This window comes from Rutilus rutilus (genome assembly GCF_951802725.1).
Source record: "Rutilus rutilus genome assembly, chromosome: 1".
NCBI classification, from domain to species: domain Eukaryota; kingdom Metazoa; phylum Chordata; class Actinopteri; order Cypriniformes; family Leuciscidae; genus Rutilus; species Rutilus rutilus.
In genome coordinates, this window is record NC_140209.1 from 30,237,934 (window position 1) to 30,247,559 (window position 9,626).

Consider the following 9,626-nt stretch of genomic DNA (forward strand, 5'->3'; position numbering starts at 1 on the left):
AAAGGACAAAGAGGAAGAGCTGCTGGAGCTGGAAAATGGAACTGTTTTGTTTGTTCAACGAATGCACACGCGACCCGAGACTGCACGAAATGCAGACTGTGCAAACAGGACGGTCATTGGAGCGACGCGTGCCCGAACACAAAGTCTGACTGAACCGACGGGGTGAGAGAGCGGGACGGAAAGAGTCCGGCTTTGGGGAGCCAATCTCAAGCTGCAGCAAAGGGAAGTGAAAATATTTTTACTAACACACACACACACATGACGCACACACAAACACATACACTGATCTTCTTTCTGCTGTCTGCAATGAAAAAACTGCTTGCAAATCTTTTTGTGTGTCTGATGAAACTTTGAGCAAAGCTGTGACTGATGATTTGAGCAGTGTTGTGTGTGATGAGCGTGTGAAACTATACAAAAGCACAGGGTTTTCTGAAATGCCTATTTATCCTTTACGAGTTAAAGGGGTAGTTATTGACTTCTTAGTCGATTCTGGTGCAAGCCTGTCCACATTACGACCATGTGATTTACCATGTGTTCCAAATTTAACCGGGAAAGTGTATGAGAGCACTTCGGCCTCTGGCCATTTGATTTCTGACCGGTTAACCGAGCCGTTAGAGTGCGAAACAGAGGGGGGATGCCTTTTTGAACATGAATTTGTGTGGTCTCCCGGTTGTCCCGCACCTCTGATGGCTCGTGATTTAATGTGTAAATTAAATTTGTCCCTCTGTGCTGATTCCTATGGAATTAGCATTGAGGAGACACCACAAATTACTTGTTCCAAATTCGAGCCGAAGTGGGCTTATGAATGGCAGGTGACAGATGTTGATTGGGCAGAGAAAATTTTGGAATTGGCAAAGGCTCGAACAAACCCAGTCGACACAGAGTTTATGACAAATGATAAAATGCATTGTACATCGCATGTCGTAACAGAGCGAGATTCAGATTTTGAACAGATGTGGTTTAATTCTGTGGAGAATGAAAGTGTGAAGTTTGACCAGATTTTCTGGACAGAGAGTGTGTGCGCATTGGCTGCAGTGTTGACAGAAAGTCAGAAAGCTTGTTATCTTATGTCAGAGAACACCGCCTGCCACTTATCTGTCTCCAAGGCCATAAGCCAGCAGTGGAGAGATGTGGGCCTTTTTGTGAAAGAATGTTTATCAGCCACAGACTGGGTGAGAGTTGACACACACACAGCAGAGAGTCAGAGTATGGGGGCATTTAAATCAAAATGTGACTTTGAGGTGGGGGTTCAGAGAAATGTAACTGCTATTGGGAAAAATGTGACAGGACAGGGAGAGGGGGATATTTCTGCCTCAGAAATTGATATTTCTTTGGCACAAATATCACCAAACTTGTGGGCAAAAAACAAATATGATGTGGGGCTGATAAAAGGTTGTGAGCCAGTTGTAATCACACCAAAATCTGATTTCAGACCATGTAAGGCACAATATCCACTGAAACGTGAAGCAATAGAGGGTATAAAACCGGTGTTTGATGCTTTATTGAAAGAGGGTGTAATTAGGCCTTGTGATGATTCACCTGTCAGAACTCCAATTTTTCCTGTGAAAAAGATACGAGATCGTAACCAACCGGTTAAATGGCGTTTTGTCCAGGACCTCCAAACGGTGAACTCATCTGTCGTTACGCGTGCCCCACGCGTGCCAAATCCATACACGCTCCTAACTCAAATTCCAGAAAATGCAAAGTATTTTTCTGTGGTTGATTTGGCTAATGCTTTTTTCAGCGTTCCGGTCGATGGAAAAAGCCAGTTTTGGTTTGCGTTTGATTTCGATGGTAGGGGTTATACTTTTACGAGATTATGTCAGGGTTTTTCTGAGAGTCCGACTTTATTTAACGAGGCACTGAGAAGGAGCATTGAGAATCTGACTTTAACAGAGGGAACCGCATTGCTTTCTTATGTTGATGACCTTTTGATCTGTTCAGAAAGTGAGTCTATTTGCAGGGCTGACACTGTGACTCTCCTGAAGCATCTTGAAAGGGAGGGACACAAGGTCAGCCTTTCAAAGCTGCAGTTTGTGAAACAGGAAGTGACCTTCCTGGGCCATGTTATCAAACAAAACAGCAAAACATTGTCACAAAAGAGGGTGCAGGGCATAAAAGACGTGCCAAAGCCAGTAACAAAAAACAGTTGTTGTCATTTTTGGGGATGTGTGCTTACTGTCGTACATTCATTCCCAATTATGCCATTTTAGAACAGCCTTTACGAGCCCTTACAACAGGGAAAGGGCTGAGGTCATGTGACAAACTTGTTTGGACAAGTGAAGCTGAAGCAGCATTTGATAACATGAAAGTACAATTGTGTATGGCTCCATCGTTGGGCCTTCCGGTTCTCGACCGTCAGTTCACGCAGATGGTCGATGAAAAGAACGGTTATATGACTTCTGTCCTTCTGCAAACACACGGTGATAGGAAAAGACCTGTAGCCTATTTTTCAACAAAACTCGACCCTGTAGCCGCAGGACTGCCACATTGTCTAAGGGCAGTGGCAGCGGCTGAATTGGCTGTCATGGCCTCAAGAGAGTTTGTAGGCTATGCGGATCTGACTTTAGAAGTCCCACATTCGGTGTCCATGATTTTGCAGGAGCAGAGAACGTCACATTTGTCTACAGCTCGTTGGTTGAGATATCATACGATTCTTTTAGATATGCCAAATATAACTGTCAAAAGGTGTACAAAGTTGAACGCAGCGACCCTTTTACCCACAGAGCAGGATGGTGAAGAACATCACTGTTGTCTGTCAGTGTTAGAGCAGGTATGCACACCACGTCCAGATTTGATGGACGTTCCGCTTGATAATTGTGACAACATCCTGTTTGTGGATGGATCTGCGTCGAAAGATCCACAAACAGGACAAAATAACGTGGGCTATGCCGTGACGACTGAATTTGAAACTGTAAAATCTGGCAAATTACCATGTCATTACTCTGCACAGGCAGCTGAATTAGTCGCTTTGACTGAAGCATGTAAACTGATGACTGACAAGTGTGTAACGATTTACACAGACTCGCGTTATGCTTTTGGGGTCACGCATGACTTTGGTGCTCTGTGGAAGCACAGAAAATTTTTTAAGTCAGACGGACGACCAATACTGAACGCTAGGTTAGTATCTGACCTTTTGGAGGCCATTATGCTGCCAGACAAGATTGCAATTTGTAAATGCGCAGCGCATATTAATGATAAAAGTTTCGTATCAACAGGCAACGCCAGAGCTGATATGGCTGCGAAGGCAGCGGCAACAAAGCAGACTGAAGCTGATAGCAGTGGCGCCACTTGCGTACAAGTTGACAATAACCTTAACAATGACATTTCTCCTTGTTTACAGAGCATGCAGTCTTTTTCCACAGGAGCTGAGAAAAACAAATGGAAGACGGCAGGCTGCAGCCTTGTTGATGATGTATGGACATCTGTTGATGGGAAGCCATGTCTGCCCAGCCATTTTTTCTTGCATTACGCTAAATTAATGCATGGGTGGGACCATGCATTAAAAGAGGGGATGATTAAGCAATTGAGGGACACGGTGACAAACCACAGGGTTGTTGCGCATGTGCCAAACATGTATGTAAGCAAATGAGGGAATTGTGGTTTACCAAAGGTTTCACAATATATACTGAGAATTTTTGCAAAAGATGTGATTTGCACCGCATATAACATTGCACAGGGCTTTAAAACACCACTGGCAAGTCAGCCAGCCCCAGACGGGCCATTTGAATATTTAATGATTGATTTCATTGAACTAACCCCGTGTGGAAAACAGAAATATTGTTTGGTAGTCGTGGATATGTGGTCACGATGGAACACACTGTGCCTAACACGCTGCCAGCGGGGGCGCTGTTGAGCGTGAAAACCAGACGGTAAAGAACAAATTGGCAAAATGCTGTGAAGAAACAGGGCTCTCGTGGGTGAAAGCACTCCCCATTGTGTTAATGTACATGAGAATGAGAAAGAGAGTCAAAACAAATTTGAGCCCATTTGAAATTCTCTTTGGTAGACCACCATTCATGGGTATAACGGGGGAAAGAAGGAGGCTTCCATCAACAGATGTGTGTGAGAATGAAATGTTGAATTACTGCAAAGAGATGTCGTGTTTGTGATCTAACAGTTCTGTGCAGGTGAAAGAAATACCAGGGGCAAAGTAGCAGAGACGTTCCTGCACAAAATCAGACCGGGTGATTACGTGGTGATTCGAGACCTCAGGAGGAAGAGCTGGAGGGCGAAACGGTGGCTAGGACCGTTCCAAGTCTTGCTGATCACGCATATGGCGGTGAAGGTCGGAGAACGAGCCATGTGGGTGAATGCCAATCACTGCAGGAGAGTTCAACCCATATCAGGAGAGCAACAGGAGGAGGAACCCCGACGACAAACAACAACGGCGAAACCTCTCGTGCTGCCAGGGCCACCCGAGATCGAACGGGCCTCTGGAGAGGAGCTGGCCTGGATGAGAGACGAGGGGACAAGCAAAGGTCAGACCGAGACCATTTAAAACTGGGTGGTCAGACTGCAGAATTAAAACCAACCACGAAGAAATCAACTTTAAGTGTCCATTCGATAAACCGTATCAAAGTTCACCGGCGGCAGTTTGGGTTTGTGGTAATATCATATCACCGTTTGCAAAAAGGACTGGTCAGGGTGCTGTTATCCAGCTTTAATGAATGTGGGAACTTCTGTGTATCTGCCAAACAAGGTGGTTGGAGTTAAAAAAGAAAATGTTTAGTGAAAACCCCTTAGAATATGTTGAATGATTTTCTGTGTAGTTTATGAAAATTAATGTGCTGCCAATAATAATGATGAAGATTATGATTTGGCTATTGTGATTGAATCCACACTGGTGGACTGTAAAAGAATACAGAGAACTGCTTATCAGTGGCTGTGTTTACATTCCTGATGGGGACACACTGCTTCAAGGGTGTGCAGTAAGTTGGAGCCGTTTGCAAGCTCAATGATCAAACTATAGGCAAAGAGAGTGTTTTAATTATGGTCAGCAGGGCCATTTAGCCTGTAATTGTAAATGGACACTCGGAAAAGAAAGTGAAAAGAATGTGCAAGTAAATAAGGGAGAAAAGAAAGTTTAAAGGAAAGTTAATAGATGGAAGTCGTAAGAAGATTGGAGGATGCAGAAGGAACTAGCATGTAGGGAAAGATGAGAATAAATATTTATAAATATAAATATATATTTATGAAAATAAAATTTCTGATAGAATTTATATAACTATTTATGTCAAGTTAATTGACATAAAGATGAGGAATGAACAAAGGTTTTATTAAGCAGAATGGGGATTGAATTGTATTTTAGTGGTAATGTAATGTCTAACTTCCCTGATGTGGGCAAAAGACAAATCTAAAAATTATGTTTATTTGAAAATAGATGTAAATTCTGGCAAAGATGCCTTACTGCTGGGCTAGAGTTAAAAGTTTAAGTGGTAGATAAAGTTTGATTTGAGAAGTTTATGAGAGTACAGTGTGCCAGTCCTAAATGCCTAAGAGTCTCTCTCATTCAATGTCAGCTAAAAGCTGTTAACTGAGCCTGTGCGATTTAGGGATTGAGAGATGAGTAATATGATGTTTAGTTTTTTTGTGAAACAGCAGAGATAAGTGGGACTGAGAAAATATTGATAACATTAAGTTGAATCTGCAGACTAACCACTTGATAGAGGAATACTGTTTCAACACAGTTTTAATGAAATTGCTGGCATGTAGTACAAATTCTTATACTTTTGTGAAGAGTCCTGAAACAAACAGTGAAAAGAGGAGAGCAAACGCTGTAAGCAGCTGTGCTCTGAAGCTTTGACTTCAAAGAAATGTGGAGTTTGTAAAATGTTGGGGGTATCATGTTGTTTTAATATTCCTGATTACAGTGACAACATAACCAATATCATCGAGCACATGAGAAAAGCTGTAAAAGAGCCGCCTAAAGCTACTGATAGTGAGTGGGTGGGGTGGCTGATGTCTGCATGGTCAGGGTGGTTTTATAGAATAATTCAAACTGTCTTGCCAATTGTGGGTATGGGATTACTGATTCTGTTTTGTTTACCATGCATTATGAAGTGCCTTTCCAGCTTAGTGCAGAGATTGATCAGGGCAGGGACGGTTAGCACGTCAGTCCAAGCAGTGAAACTGACTCTGTACCCAATAACTGATGGAGAGCAATGTGATGGTTATGACAGCGATGACATGTATGCAGACATGAGTTAAATGTGTTTTCTTTTTTTTTCTTTTTTTTTGCCTTCCTGGGACCAGGAAAGGGATTTTCTAAACTTTGATTGTTTAGGGTTTGATGTCAATGATTGACTGTTCTATTCACTGTTTTTATTATTATTATTGTTTTCATTATTTTTATTTCTTTTTCCATTGTAAGAATGATGATATGTTTAGAAGGTTAAAAACAGCGGTCATCCGTGTTACGAGGTGACGTACAAGTGGAAGGGTTTGAAATGAGGGATTTTTATGTATACTATTTCTTTGCATCTTTTTAAGAGTCAAATCAACCAGTGTTTTATGAATTGATATGTTTTTTCCATAATAATGTGATCTATACTATTTCTTGTTTATACTGAGGTGACTGAGGGTCCGATCTATAGTGTTGGGGATGCAATAACAGTGCTTATTCATCTAGCCCGGTTTCAGAATAAACCTTTACTTGCTTGCTATAACATCTATCCTGACAAAAACAGCCTAAGCTTTTTCATTCTAAATTTTAATGAAGGTTCAAGTAAAATGATCAGGTATATAAAAGTCAGACATGAAGAGTATAACTGTGATGTAAAGACTTGAATCAATTCTGTTTTTGAAATGTAATGATGTAATGATATAATGATGTTTGATCAAGAAATTAGAAGACAAGGGTAAATTTTCCTTTAATACGTTTATCAGAGAATGATAAAGAGGAGGAATTGTTTTGGAAAATTCAGCATTTCTTAGAATCATTCGTTTCCAAACTGTTTAATCATATGTTTCTGTAAGGTTTTCTAGCAGCTGAGGAGGGACAGGGAAGCGAGAGGCAATTTAGGTCGTAGATGAAGGCCTTTGGGTGTCTCAGGGACAAAGAACAGTGTGACCTGTACCAGGGGGGTAGAAACCAGTCCGAACCAGCAGGAGATAGGGGGTATCTTTCTGGAAATTTACAAGAAAGCTGGAAGGAGGAGTTTTTGCCAAGAAACTGTATAAAATCTGTATGTTTTATTGTGTCTATTAGGTATTCTATTTGAAAGCTGGGTGGCTGCGGCTTTTGTGAAAAGAATCCTCATTGAAATAAACCTTTTCTCTTTATTACAGTTTTGTCTCTTGAAAGTTTTCTTACACCTCTGATGCTGTTTGATATTAACTTTAGAAAATTGCCATTACAGACACATTGTCCCAAATGTCCAAGGCTTCTGAGAGGGGGGCGTAAAACGTCTCGGTTACATATGTAACCCTCGTTCCCTGAGTAGGGAACGGAGACGTTACATCATGACGACGAATGGGGTTTCGCTTAGAAAGCCTCTCATCTTCGAGAAATAAAACGAGCCAATTGCAAAGAAATGCCATGGGTCTGCGGAATTTGCATTGCGTAACTTCGCCTTACCTCATGGGTATATAAGGAAGAATGCTGGCACCATGCAAATATGTTTCTTCGCAGAGGAGCGGCAACGTACACTTTCAGGGTGGAGGGAGACTGCCTTCGGTCCAACCCTTCTTGCAGGAAGGAAAGCACGACATTGATCGGGCATTTTCTGGGGTCTTCTCTGCGAGAAGAGCACCAGGTGACGAAGAGGTTCCACTTCAACGCGTAGGCATGTCTCGTGGACGATGCTCTAGCGGAAGTGATGGTAGCCACTACCGCTGGTGGTTGGGTACTCAAACCTGCCTCATCCCGTCCAGGAGCCACACGTGGAGGTTCCAAAGATCGGGATGAGGGTACCATAGGGTGCACCGTCCCTGAGAAAGCAGGTCGTTCCTCAGAGGGATTGGCCAGGGAGGTGCTGTCGCGAGGAGGACTAGTTTGGAGAACCAGGTCCGGTTGTGTCAATGAGGGGCAACCAAAATGACCTTCTTCCTGTCCTCCCTGAGCTTGCACAGGGTCTGTGCAAGAAGGCTCACTGGGGGAAATGCATACTTGCAAAGGCTCACTTACCATATAAAGTTATTATCGTCATTATTTTTTAAGGTGTAAAATAGTTATTTCTACTCTCTGGCACACACAAATTCCGTCATCTTAAGCTGATCACTCAATTTAATTTCTCTTTTCTCTATAAAGTACATGTGCCATTCACTATAATGAACAAGTGAACTTGTGACCGATTTCAGATGCATCTCAGACGAAACTGCAAAGTAAATGGCAAATTATGACCCACAGACAAAACTTCATAATAAAAGTCAGACAAAAACAATAGCTGAAAACCAAAAAGAGCAGAATTAGACTGTGGACCGACTAGATGTTAAAATGTAAGATATTTTTATGGGCTGGCCCCACTCTCATGGAACCAATGAATACTGCTATTTGATAGAAGACTATAGTGGGCCACACATGGTTGCTGCTACTACATACAATGTGGGAGAAAGGGTTTGAGGTTAGAGAAAATATTTTTTGACACATTGTCCCAAATGTCCAAGGCTTCTGAGAGGGGGGTGTAAAACGTCTCGGTTACATATGTAACCCTCGTTCCCTGAGTAGGGAATGGAGACGTTACATCATGACGACGAATGGGGTTTCGCTTAGAAAGCCTCTCATCTTCGAGAAATAAAACGAGCCAATGGCAAAGAAATGCCATGGGTCTGCGGAATTTGCATTGCGTAACTCCGCCTTACCTCATGGGTATATAAGGAAGTATGCTGGCACCATGCAGATATGTTTCTTCGCCGAGGAGCGGCAACGTACACTTTCAGGGTGGCAACCAAAATTACCTTCTTCCTGTCCTCCCTGAGCTTGCACAGGGTCTGTGCAAGAAGGCTCACTGGGGGAAATGCATACTTGCAAAGGCCCCGCGGCCAGCTGTGCACCAGTGTGTCCGTGCCGAGCGTGCCCTCGGTCAGGGAGTAAAACAGGTCGCAATGGGACGAGTCGTGGGAGGCAAACAGGTCTACCTGTGCGTCCCCGAACTGATCCCAAATCAGCTGAACTGTCTTTGGATGGAGTCTCCATTCTCCAGGGAGAGGCTGAAGCCATGAAAGCACGTGAGCATCTTGAACGGAAGCCTGTGAAGGGATCGGTTCAAGACGTGCAGGTCCAGGATTGGCCGTAACCCACCGGTTTTCTTCGGTACAATGAAGTAAGGGCTGTAGAACCCGGACTTCATTTCGGCTGGAGGGACAATCTCGACTGCACCTTTCGCCAGTAAGGTAGCGACCTCCGTACGCATGACAGGGTGTCCACCCACCATAGTGTAACGGACTCCCCGGAGGCGGGGAGAAGATCGTGCGAACTGAATCGCATAGCCGAGCCTGGTGGTTCTCTCAACCCAGCGGGACAGGTTGGGAAGCTCTAGCCAGGCTCCCAAGAACTGAACCAGCGGGTTCATGGGAACCACAGACGTACCCTCGGTAGGGCAGCGAAGTGGAATGAACGGTCCGGACGTGGGGGGCGTAGCGACCCGGTGTGGGGGCATGGTCATTGCTGCATCCTGACAGAGGAG